Below are 13,648 nucleotides of genomic sequence, written 5' to 3'. Positions count from 1 at the left end.
TCAGTGCAGTCAGTGTCAGGATGCCTTGGCTGGGTCAGCTGTTGGAGCTGAATGCTGGATCTCTGGAGCTAAATGCATGAACTTCTACTGCTCAAGATAAAACAGCTGCTCCTTCAGTTTGAGGGTAGTCAGTCTCATCAATCTTGCTACGTGGTCTGGCCCCCAGGTGCAGTACCCAGCACAAAGGGACCTCACTCCCAGCTGGAGCCTTTGGGCACTACCACAATATACACATTAGAGGAGTACAAAGAGCCCCATGGCTAATTAAGTATATTAACCGTGTTCTGTAGGGGAAGGGTACCAAGGCACAGGGACTTGCTAAGAGCCCCGTGGTGAGCCAGTGGCAGAACCTAGATCTCTGAGGCCCAAATCAGCCACAAGATTTTCCTTGTTCAGGCAACATTCTCAAAGGCTTCAGAGCAAAGACAGCAGGGTCAGCCCCTCAGAGGAGTGAGGACAAGTATATTTCTTCTTGGCGCTCTCAGCTGAAGGACAGGATGGAAAAAATTCTCTCTTCCCACTGCAAGGAGCTTACACCTTCTTTCTCTTCCTTTTCTGCTCCCCACTGACACCAATGGAGTGCTCCCCCACCTCTCCACCAGTGCCAAAAGGCAGATCCTAACCTTCCCTGCCATTCAGCATCTCAGCCAAGAGGTTCTTCCAGGCTCAATGCCTATTCTACACTCTCTGGCTGTGGCAGCCTGCTCCCCAGCATGCAGCAGGGGGCAGGACTGCCAACAGGGAGAGACAAGGCAGAAAGACAAGTAATCTGGGGAGATGAGGCTATTCCCGGCCAGGGTGAGAAGCAGGTGTCACCGGATGTGCCTAGAAGAGACAATTCAGGCCTCTGGCTTTCAGCCAGAGACTCTTCCTCATCTCTGGTACAGCATGCTCTAATTATAGATGGTCTGCGCTTCCCCAAAGCCCCCTGTGTTCAGATCTGGGGTTAGAGCATATCTCCAGCTAAAACCTCTCATGATTAGCCAGTGTCCTAATGGCTAAAGTACCTTTATGTTCACATAAGCAATCTGGCACCTTCTTACCCAACTGATCCACTCCCTGTGTGTCTTTGAGTCAGAGCTGATTTACTACTGATGAAAGCAAATTCTGACTCCTGTTGGCAGCATTGCCAAGTTAAAACAGCTACAGGAGGGAGACAGGTTGTGAATCTGCCTGGGATACCATTAACAGAGCTGCCAGCTAAGTGCTGGTGGTGGGATATCTATCACTGCCAGTGACTACATCAAAGGCAAAAAGGAGTGTGGCTGTGTTTTCAGATTCTTGGTGGAGTTTGCAGAACTGGTAGCTGGAAAAATCATTTAGCTTTTGAAAGGGGCAAATTTGTTCTGGTTTCAGCGAGAGAAACATAAATAGAACCCCCCCTCAGTGACATTCCTTAATTTTTAGAGTCATTTTTTCAGCTGATAATTTGCACATCAAGAGCCAAAGATCTTGCTGCCACATGCGAAGTCCTTCATCACAGCACCAGCCCAGGAGGGACGCAAATGGCAGGAAATAGATTGCCTTGAAGCAGCCCATGTGAGCCTAGGGCTGTGGCTTTAATCTGGAACAACAGCAGCACTTTGAACACACACAGAAAACACTTTGTCATCCTCAGATACTTTCCTAATTCCCAGCAGTGACAGATGCATCTGGAAAGAAATGCTGTCACAAGAGTGTTAACTGGACTGGAATACATAGAATCATAGAATATCAGGGTTGGAAGGGACTTCAGGAGGTCATCTAGTCCAACCCCCCTGCTCAAAGCATGACCAATCCCCATACATGCAAAGGAAAGGCCCAGACTGATTTCCCCAAACAACGGCAGAGAACTTGTATGTGCAACCGTTCAGAACAATTGGATAAGGAGTCTTAATGTATGCATATTACAGTAGTCCCTAGGGACCCCAGCTGAGATCAGGGGCCCATAGCTAGGTGCTGTATGTACATATGGTATTTGACAATGACTTTCCTGAAGAAATTACAACCTAAGTAAACAAGATCAAGGGTGGGGAACCAGCACTACCAAAATGTTAAGTGTGGAGTCTTAGTTTAGGAGAATAAGACTTGCTTAGTGCACCTGGGTTCAAAGCCTGGCTCAGCTCAGATTTTTAGATGGGCTGGTGGTGGAGGATAAGGCACCTACTTCTGTTGCTTAAGGTCATAGGGTCAAATCCATGTGACAATATCAGAGAGAGTGAAAATCACTGTACAATTAAATTTTCTATTGGTACCTTCTGGCCTGAAACTCTGTGAATCTATTAAAGTGACTCATCAGCGGCTGAACTGAGAATAGGCCCCAGGGCATTCCCCTGTTTACCAGCCCACACTGCCTCTGGCTACTGATCAGAACTGAACCCAGTTTGGTAGGCACTGACTGTACTGTTGGCTGGACCACATGAAATGAATTCAGTGTTGCCCAGTCTCTTTCCTTTATCATGAGGCTTGTGATATTTGGTGTTTCCCTTAAAGCCCCAGCTCCTGGAGCCAGGGGATTACATGAGAATCTCAGCTTTCATTTGAAAATTTTTTCTGGTCATCATGGTTGGAGAGAAAAGCTTGAAAATACGACTCATAAAGACTCAAAAAGGAGAAAGCAAATAATAAGCATCCAACATTAATTATTCTTTTAAAATGTCATGAGTTTTATGATAATCTCATGATTCTGGGGGAGTCTGATGTGTGATTTTTGAACTCTCAAGACAAGCAACACTCTGAATTGTGATGGCCTCCCATTACCTGTGAGCTAGTGTCCAGTGCTCAGAATGACCATATATATTGTCACCATCTGGTAGTTACAAACAGAAAGAGCCATGGAGACACAATTCCCTTCTTGCCCGTAGAGGGTGCTTGTCCTCGTCCTTGCCAATTCTGGGGCTTTGTGGATAACTCAGAAGACTTCAAATTTCTGAATGAGATGAGATGAGATGAGATGAGATGAGATAGATAGATAGATAGATAGAATTTATCTCATCTAATACAATCTACTTAGCTAGCTATAGAATCATAGAATCATAGAATATCAGGGTTAGAAGGTCATCTAGTCCAACCCCCTGCTCAAAGCAGGACCAATTCCCAACTAAATCATCCCAGCCAAGGCTTTGTCAAGCTGGGCCTTAAAAACCTCTAAGTATGGAGATTCCACCACCTCCCTAGGTAACCCATTCCAGTGCTTCACCACTCTCTGAGTGAAAAAGTTTTTCCTAATATCCAACCTAAACCTCCCCCACTGCAACTTGAGACCAACTCCTTGTTTTGTCATCTGGTACCACTGAGAACAGTCTAGATCCATCCTCTTTGGAACCCCCTTTCAGGTAGCTGAAAGCAGCTATCAAATCCCCCCTCATTCTTCTCTTCTGCAGACTAAACAATCCCAGTTCATGCAGCCTCTACTCATAAGTCATGTGCTCCAGCACCCTAATCATTTTTGTTGCCCTCCGCTGGACTCTTTCCAATTTTTTCACATCCTTCTTGTAGTATGGGGCCCAAAACTGGACACAGTACTCCAGAGGAGGCCTCACCAATGCAGAATAGAGGGGAATGATCACATCCCTCGATCTGCTGGCAATGCCCCTACATATACAGCCCAAAATGCCGTTAGCCTTCTTGACAACAAGGGCACACTGTTGACTCATATCCAGCTTCTCATCCACCGTAACCCCTAGGTCCTTTTCTCCAGAACTGCTTCCTAGCCATTCGGTCCCTAGTCTGTAACAGTGAATGGGATTCTTCCATCCTAAGTGCAGGACTCTGAACTTGTCCATGTTGAACCTCATGAGGTTTCTTTTGGCCCAGTCCTCTAATTTGTCTAGGTCCCTCTATATCCTATCCCTACCTTCCAGCGTATCTACCACTCCTCCAAGTTTAGTGTCATCTGCAAACTTGCTAAGAGTACAGTCCACGCCATCCTCCAGATCATTAATGAAAATATTGAACAAAACCGGCCCCAGGACCGACCTTTGGGGAACTCCACTTGAAACCAGCTGCCAACTAGACATGGAACCGTTGATCACTACCTGTTGAGCCTGACGATCTAGCCAGCTTTCTATCCACCTTATAGTCCAATCATCCAGCCCATACTTCTTTAACTTGCTGGCAAGAATACTGTGGGAGACCGTATCAAAAGCTTTGCTAAAGTCAAGGAATAACACATCCACTGCTTTCCCCTCATCCACAGACCAAGTTATCTCCTCATAGAAGGCAATTAGGTTAGTCAGGCATGACTTGCCATTGGTGAATCCATGCTGACTGTACTTGATCACTTTCCTCTCCTCTAAGTGCTTCAGAATTGATTCCTTGAGGACCTGCTCCATGATTTTTCCAGGGACTGAGGTGAGGCTGACTGGCCTGTAGTTCCCCGGATCCTCCTTCTTCCCTTTTTTAAAGATGGGCACTACATTAGCCTTTTTCCAGTCATCCGGGACCTCCCTCGATTGCCATGAGTTTTCAAAGATAATGGCCAATGGCTCTGCAATCACATCTGCCAACTCCTTTAGCACCCTTGGATGTAGCACATCCGGCCCCATGGACTTGTACTCGTCTAGTTTTTCTAAATAGTCCCGAACCACTTCTTTCTCCACAGAAGGCTGGTCACCTTCTCCCCATACTGTGCTGCCCAGTACAGCAGTCTGAGAGCTGACCTTGTTTGTGAAGACAGAGGCAAAAAAATAATTGAGTACATTAGCTTTTTCCACATCCTCTGTCACTAGGTTGCCTCCTTCATTCAGTAAGGGGCCCACACTTTCCTTGACTTTCTTCTTCTTGCTAACATACCTGAAGAAACCCTTCTGTTACTCTTAACATCTGTTGCTAGCTGCAACTCCAAGTGTGATTTGGCCTTCCTGATTTCACTCCTGCAGGCCTGAGCAATATTTTTATAGTCCTCCCTGGTCATTTGTCCAATCTTCCACTTCCTGTAAGCTTCCTTTAACATTTATCTACAAAATCACTGTGCATAAAATCTGGATATGACACAAAGACTGGCAAAGAGGTAAATAATGATGAGGCCAGGGCAGACATACAATGCAATCTGGATTGTTTGGTAAGATGAGCCTGTTTGAACAAAATGTGTTTTAATACAGCCAATAGCAAAGTTAGCCATCTGGGAATAAGGAAGACAGGCCATACCTAGAGACTAGCGGACCGTGTCTTGGAAAGCAGTGACTCTAAAAAGGGGTCACAGCAAGTCAACATGAGATCCCAGCAGGGCCATCGAGAGCAGGTTCGGTCCCCGGTGAAAATTTTTTTTTGGGTGGACCGGCTAAACAGGGCCAACGAAGCTGGGGAAGCCGGGCCCCAGTAATTTGTACTGGCTTCCCCCCACCCTCTCATCAGCCATGGACCCCAGTAGGATTCTTGGATGTATAAGCATCTTAATGAATAGGAGTAAGTGAGGGTGATTTTACCTCTTTATACAGTATTAGTGATGCTGTAATATTGCATCCAGATCTGGTGTCCATGTTTTAAAAAGGATGTTGAAAAATTGGAGCAAGTGCAGAAAAGAGCCACAAAAAATTATTTGAGGTCTGGAGAAAATGCCTTACAGTGAAAGATGTAAAGAGCAAAAATAAATGTGATAGGTGACTTCATTACAGTGTATAAGTACCTTCAAAAGGAAATGATATTGAGGACTAATAGCTTTTTAACCTAGCAGAACAAGAATGTATGACTGGAAGATGAAGCCAGACAAATTTAAATTAGAGATTATGCACAGAGCTTTAACACGAGGGTGATTAACCACCGGAATAAACTACCAATTGAAGTGGTGGACTGTCCATCTCTTGATGTCTTCACATCAAGACTGGATGCCTTTCCAGAAGATGCTTTAGCCAAACACAAGTTATGGGTTGCAATACAAGGGCATCTGGGTGAAATGTACCAAAGGAGGTCAGACTACATGATCTAATGGTCCCTTCTGGCCATAAATGCTATGAACTGTGACTCTCTAGTCTACTCTTTCTCTCTGTCTAGTCATCCACTCACAGTTGCCAACTTTCACATGGTAAACAAGCACCCCAACTTTTACAATCAGCCAAAAATCAAGCTAATCCCATTTCAAAACAAGGCCAGAACAAGACAATCCCTAAGAACCCAGCAGAGGGAGTTCTGTTGGAGGAGCAGGTTTTTGTATTTTGTGTATTGTATTTTGTAGTTTGTATGTGTGGAGGCTGCTAGGGGCAGTGTGCTGGGAGAGAAGCTGAGCCCTCTTTAGGGGCCAGGGCTTGTCTGCTTAGGGGTCCTATAAAAGTAGCCAGCCAGTCAGGCAGCGGCATAGACAGCTGCAGCGGCACAGGAGCCAGCAAACAGAGCTGTAAACAGGGGCGTTTCAGAGGGAGTTTGCAGGGGAGACTAAGCCCTGGTCTACACTAGGACTTTAATTCGAATTTATCAGCGTTAATTCGAACTAACCGCTCAACCGTCCACACCAGGAAGCCATTTAATTCGAACTAGAGGGCTCTTTAGTTCGAATTTGGTACTCCACCCCGGCAGGTGGAGTAACGCTAAATTCGCACTTGCTAGCTCGAATTAGGCTTGGTGTGGATGCTAATCGAACTTAGCAGCTCCGGGAGCTATCCCACAGTTCACCACTCTGTTGACGCTCTGGACAGCATTCCGAGCTTGGATTCTCTGGCCAGCCACACAGGAAATGACCCGCGAAAATTTGAATTCATTTTCCTGTCTGGGCGGTTTGAATCTGACGTTCTGGTTGCACATCGGGGCGAGCTCCGCAGCACCTGCAACGATGCAGAGCTCTCCAGCAGAGGAGTCCGGGCAATCCCAGAATAGAAAGAGGTCCCCAGCATGGACTGACCGGGAAGTCCAGGATCTGATCGCTGTGTGGGGCGAGGAGTCTGTGCTCTCGGAGCTGCGCTCCAACAAGCGGAACGCGAAGACCTTCGAGAAGGTCTCTAAAGCCATGAAAGACAAAGGATACAGCCGGGATGCGATGCAGTGCCGCGTGAAAGTGAAGGACCTAAGACAAGGGTATCAAAAAGTCAGAGCGGCAAACGGACGCTCCGGAGCCCAGCCCCAGACATGCCGCTTCTACGAGGCACTGCATGCCATTCTAGGTGGGTCTGCCACCAGTGCCCCACCAGTGACGGTGGACTCCGAGGACGGAATAGTGTACCGGGACAGTTCCCCCTCCCTGTTCGCCGATGGGGAAGATGAGGAAGGGTCTGTTGAGGACGGCGCAGGCGACATCGAACCCACTCCCGCTTTCCCTGACAGCCAGGATCTCTTCATCACCCTCACAGAGATCCCCTACCAACCGTCCCCGCCCGTTAACCCGGACTCGGAATCAGGGGAAGGATCAGGCGGTAAGTGCTACAAACAGGGATACATTTATTTTTTTAAGAAACAGGGATATATAAAAAATAGAAATACTATATAACAATTTTTAAATATGAAACTAGACAAACAGCAGGTCTACACAAACAGCAATGGAGCAATAGTCCTCTGGGGATAGTTCAAAAAAGCTCTCAGAGAGCAGCTGGAAAAGCCTCAGCAAGAGGTTTCTTGGGAGAGGTGCTTTATTGGGTGCTCCGTTGAAGCACACTCTTCCGCGCCAGGCCATCCTCAGGTACAGGGGGACCATCGCCTCGACGAGCATGGCAGCGTATGGTCCTGGTCTGTGCAGGGCTTCTGTTAGCATCCGCTCTCTCTGTGTGCGCCTGACACGCCTCAGGGTGATGTCGTTGTGGAAGTGCTGCATCTAATTAGTGGAATTAGTGTACTGTTACTATTGTGCATGGTAGACTTTTACTTTGCATAAGAATGACCCTCGCTTAACAGAGTTTTACTTTGCATAAGAATGACCCTCGCTTAACAGCCACGTGTTGCAGGCCACAGAGGAAACGCATACAGGGGTCTTTCCCGTTCACTGGCGGGAGGTGCCGCATAACGCTCATCTTTTCTGCTTTGCACATTGCCTCCAGCAGGAGAGCACAGCTAAGCAGTAACTGATAAGCACTCTGTACTGTAAGGCTTACCAGGACTTTGTGCAAGAGGGATGCAGCTGTCTCTCCTCGCTTGTGCACTATCCAGTGCAATCGCGCCGCCAATGAGAGCGTATTCCGAAATCTCGGACTAGTTCCGAGATCTCCTGAGACTTGGTTCCCTGTTTGGTCTTCTTAACTGAAACTGACTAGACTGTGTTTACTGTTGGAAAACATGTATTTGTTCAAGGAAATCACCTACTTTTTCGCATCACACAGCTTCGGGTCCTTCCCGGACTGCCCCGCCATCCCCCTCGCAGAGGCTGGCTCAGATTAGACGCCGAAAGAAAAAGACAAGGGACGACATGTTCCAGGAACTGATGGCCAGCTCCAGAGCGGAGGCGGCAGAGCAGAGACAGTCGAGGGAGAGCCTGTGTCAGCAGCATCGCACACACATGGAACGGGAGGATAGGTGGCGGCAGGAAGACCAGCAGGCGACTCAAACGCTGCTTGGTCTAATGAGGGAGCAAACGGACACGCTCCGGCGCCTTGTAGATGTTCTGCAAGACCGCAGTCAGGAGGAGAGAGCCCCCCTGCAGTGCATCTGCAACCGCCCTCCAACGCCAAGAAGTCCTGTCCCCCCCTCACCCAAAGTGACAAGACGGAGGGGCGGTAGGGGCCGTGAGAACTGTCCCTGCACCGCAGCACACCGATAATGTTCGAGACAACTGTCGCGCTGTAAATTTGTACAAGCTCTTTCCTTAAAGCATCAACCAGTCCCAACTCCAAGTTTAAACCCCCCACTGTGTACTACATTATTAAAAGCGGTTTTGTGTTACTGACTGTTTCCGTCATGTTTCTGGTGTCAGAAGACTTTCTGTTGTTCTGTAGGGGAGGGGGGGTTGTAATTTCACTGCATAGCCCACAGTGCCATGCTACAGACTTGGCTGCAGGGTCAACTGCAGGGCACACACAGACTGCAGTCACTAGGCACCAGGGACAGTCTGTGTGGTGTATGCTGCCCCGGGTCTTTCCTTGATGTGTATGCTTGTGCAGGGTCCTGGTGCCTGACATCCCAGAATGTAAAGGCAGGCTTCCCTTCACATGCACTTGGACCGTAGTCACGATCCTCCCCGGTGCCCTGAGCCCCAAAAAGAGACCTCATCCAGGGGCAGATACTCACCCTTCCCCCACACCCCTCACCCCTTCCAACGCCCAAACCCACAGCCGTCATGTTAACCCCTATCCAAAGACGGCACCCCTCGCCCCTTCCTGCAAACCCACCCATCAGTGCACACCTTAACCAGCACAGAGTGCTTCCATGTTTCAACGAAGAAAGAGAAATGCAAAGTCAACGAAAGATTTATTATTAATTACTAAAACATGTCCTTAGTTTTAAAACGTCCTTCGGAACTGGGGGAAACTTGGTTTATGATCAGGCTCTCTTAAAATCAAGTGGACAGTCACAGGTTACCCTGCTCTGCGAGGAAACTCGCTTTCAAAGCCTCCCTGATGCATATCGCTTCCCGCTGGGATATTCTCTCAGCACGGGTGTCTGGCTGATCGTAAACAGCAGCCAGGCGATTTGCCTCAACCTCCCAAGCGGCCAAAAAGGTCTCGCCCTTGCTCTCACAGAGATTGTGGAGCACACAGCAAGCAGCAATCACTACGGGGATATTCTTTTCGCTGATGTCCGAGCGAGTCAGTAAGGTCCGCCATCTCCCCTTGAGACGTCCGAAAGCACACTCCACCACCATTCTGCACTTGCTCAGCCGGTAGTTGAAGAGTTCCTTGTCTCTGTCCAAGGCGCCTGTATAGGGCTTCATGAGCCAGGGCATTAGCGGGTAGGCCGGGTCCCCGAGGATCACTGTAGGCATCTGCACATCCCCAACCGTTATTTTGTGGTCCGGGAAGAAAGTGCCTGCCTGGAGGCGTCTAAACAGACCAGAGTTCCTGAACACACGCGCGTCATGAACCTTGCCCGCCCACCCGACATTGATGTTGGTAAAACGTCCCCTATGGTCCACCACAGCTTGCAGCACCATTGAAAAGTAGCCCTTTCGGTTAATGTACTCGCTGGCCTGGTGGGCTGGTGCCAGGATAGGGATGTGAGTCCCATCTATAGCCCCACCGCAGTTTGGGAATCCCATCGCGGCGAAGCCATCTATGATGACCTGGACATTTCCGAGAGTCACTACCTTTGAGAACAGTTGCTCAACGATTGCGTGGGCTACTTGAATGACAGCAATCCCCACGGTAGATTTGCCCACGCCAAAGTGGTTCGCTACTGACCGGTAGCTGTCTGGCGTGGCAAGTTTCCAGAGGGCTATGGCCACTCGCTTCTGCACACTCAGGGCTGCTCGCATCCTTGTGTCCTGGCGCTTCAGGGCAGGGGACAGCAAGTCACACAGTTCAAGGAAAGTGCCCTTACGCATCCTGAAGTTTCGCAGCCACTCTGTGTCATCCCAGACCTGCAGCACTATGCGGTCCCACCAGTCTGTGCTTGTTTCCCGGGCCCAGAATCGCCGTTCCACACCATGAACTTGACCCATTGCCACCATGATCTCCACTGCCCGGCGTACCCTGCTTTCTGAGAGGTCTGCGCCACTCTCCTCACCGTGCTGCCGGAGCCTCCTCGCCCGGTTTCTCAGCATCTGACTGTGGAAGAGGTGGACGATAACGTGCGAGGAGTTGACAACGGCCATAAGTGCAGCGATGATCGCAGCAGGCTCCATGCTCGCAGTGCTGTGGCGTCCGCGCTGTAACCGACCAGACAAGGGCGCGAACAGATTTCCCGCCGGCGCTTTCAAGGAAGACAGGGAGGGCGGGATTGACGGTTCAATGACGACACATTTTTTCCCCCAGCATGCATTGGGGGGAAATCCCACAATTCCAATGGGCAGCGGGGAGTGCGGGAACTGTGGGATAGCTTCCCACAGTGCACCGCTTCCAAAGTCGAAGCTGGCCCCGTGAATGTGGACTCAGAAGTTCGAATTTGTGTATTTAGTATGGATACACAAATTCGACTTCATAAGGTCGAATCCACAAATTCGACTTAAGTAGATTCGAAATAGTCCTGTAGTGTAGACAAGCCCTAAGAGACCTAGGCAGAGGAACCGACAGGCTAGTGAAGGGAGTAGGTGGTGGTCTGCCAGTGTTCTGGTGCCTGTTGGGGGTTTGTTTTGTTTCTTGGACTAACAGGTTTTGTGTGGGAAGGCTATGACCGATACAGAGGCAGCAGTGAAAGACACAATGAGGATGACTGGATGTGGAAGCTGCAGCATGTACGTGATCCTGGAGGGGGTACCTGAAAAGAGTTTTGTCTGCATGAAGTGCCGCCTGATAAAGCTGATGGAAGAAAAGATCCGAGGACTGGAGATGCAGGTGGAAACTCTAGTCGAGTTTAGAAGGGGGTTCAAGCAGATGATGGAGCAAAGACATGAGGAGGCTGAAGGGATAAGCTCAGACTTGCATATTGCAGCAGGACCAAAGAATTCTGAGGAGAGACTGCTGGGTGAGGAAAGTGGACAGTGGAAGCATGTGACTAAGAGAACCAGGCAGAGGAAAAGACAGGCCAGTGAAGGAGAAATAGAACTCAGGAACAGGTTTGCAGAGTTGGAAAATGAAGAAGGGGCACAGCAGGTGGCTGCTGAAGGTGAGAGGGCAAGGAAAAAGAGAAGAGCTACTAGTCCTACAGGAAGAGGGGAAGAGTCAATGGAGACAACACCAAATATGAGCCCCAGGAGGATACGGGATGGGTTGCGGAGGATTGCAAGGGTGAATAGGAATCGAGAGGACTTGCAGCCAGTGGGTGCAGGAGAATCACACTGTCACCAGGAAAAGGCAGGTCTACGTGATTGGGGACTCCTTACTGAGAAGAATAGACAGGCCTGTAACTAGAGCTGATCTGGAGAACAGAAGGGTGTGCTGTCTGCCGGGTGCTAAGATACGGGATGTGGGCCTGAGGCTGAAAAGGATCCTAACAGGAGCGGGAAAGAATCCGTTGATTGTCCTTCATGTGGGAACGAATGATACGGCTAGATTCTCGCTGGAACGTATCAAGGGAGACTGTGCCAGACTGGGGAAGACTCTTAAGGAAATTGAGGCTCAGGGGATCTTCAGTGGGATTCTGCTGGTTCCTAGAGAAGGGCAACAAAGGTGTGACAAGATTATGGCGATCAACAGATGGCTCAGGCAGTGGTGCTATAAGGAGGGCTTTGGGATGTACAGCCACTAGGAAGCATTTATGGACAGAAGACTGTTTTCTCGGGATGAACTTCACCTGAGTAAGAAGGGAAATAGACTTCTAGGATGGAGGCTCGCCCAACTGATTAAGAGAGCTTTAAACTAGGAATTTGGGGGAGATGGTTGGGAGATGTCCATGTAATCTCCACGCCGGAATTTAACCTTGAGAGGGAAGAAAACAAAGTAAGAGAGGATACAGCCGTGGGCAGAAGAATTGACATAAGGAGGAAGGGTAGTGTAGATACCAGTCTAATAGGTGATGCTGGTGGTAGAATGTCTGTGCCTAACAGGGTAAAGAATGTCAGTGAAGCCAAACGGCAAAAATTAAGATGTCTGTACACTAATGCGAGGAGCCTAGGTAACAAAATGGAGGAACTAGAGCTACTGGTGCAGGAAGTGAAACCGGATATTATAGGGATAACAGAAACATGGTGGAATAGTAGTCATGACTGGAATACAGGTATTGAAGGCTATGTGCTGTTTAGGAAAGACAGAAATAAAGGCAAAGGTGGTGGAGTAGCATTGTATGTCAATGACGAGGTTAACTGTAAAGAAATAAGAAGGGATGGAATGGATAAGACAGAGTCTGTCTGGGCAAAAATCACACTGGGAAAGAAAGCTACTAGAGCCTCCCCTGAGATAGTGCTTGGGGTGTGCTACAGACCGCCGGGATCTGATTTGGATATGGATAGAGACCTCTTTAATGTTTTTAATGAAGTAAACACTAATGGGAATTGTGTGATCATGGGAGACTTTAACTTCCCAGATATAGACTGGAGGACAAGTGCTAGTAACAATAATAGGGCTCAGATTTTTCTGGATGTGATAGCTGATGGATTTCTTCACCAAGTAGTTGAAGAACCAACAAGAGGGGATGCCATTTTAGATTTGGTTTTGGTGAGTAGTGAGGACCTCATAGAAGAAATGGTTGTAGGGGACAACCTTGGTTCGAGTGATCATGAGCTAATTCAGTTCAAACTAGATGGAAGGATAAACAAAAATAGATCTGGGACTAGGGTTTTTTACTTCAAAAGGGCTAACTTTAAAGAATTAAGGAAATTAGTTAGGGAAGTGGATTGGACTGAAGAACTTGTGGATCTAAAGGCGGAGGAGGCCTGGAATTACTTTAAGTTGAAGCTGCAGAAACTATCAGAAGCCTGCATCCCAAGAAAGGGGGAAAAAAACTATAGGCAGGAGTTGTAGACCAAGCTGGATGAACAAGCATCTCAGAGAGGTGATTAAGAAAAATCAGAATACCTACAAGGAGTGGAAGATGGGCAAGATTAGCAAGGAAAGCTACCTTATTGAGGTCAGAACATGTAGGGATGAAGTGAGAAAGGCTAAAAGCCATGTAGAGTTGGACCTTGCAAAGGGAATTAAAACCAATAGTAAAAGGTTCTATAGCCATATAAATAAGAAGAAAACAAAGAAAGAAGAAGTGGGACCGCTAAACACTGAGGATGGAA

This window comes from Mauremys mutica, chromosome 9 (assembly GCF_020497125.1).
Source record: "Mauremys mutica isolate MM-2020 ecotype Southern chromosome 9, ASM2049712v1, whole genome shotgun sequence".
NCBI lineage: Eukaryota > Metazoa > Chordata > Testudines > Geoemydidae > Mauremys > Mauremys mutica.
Note: the sequence above shows the minus strand (reverse complement) of the source record.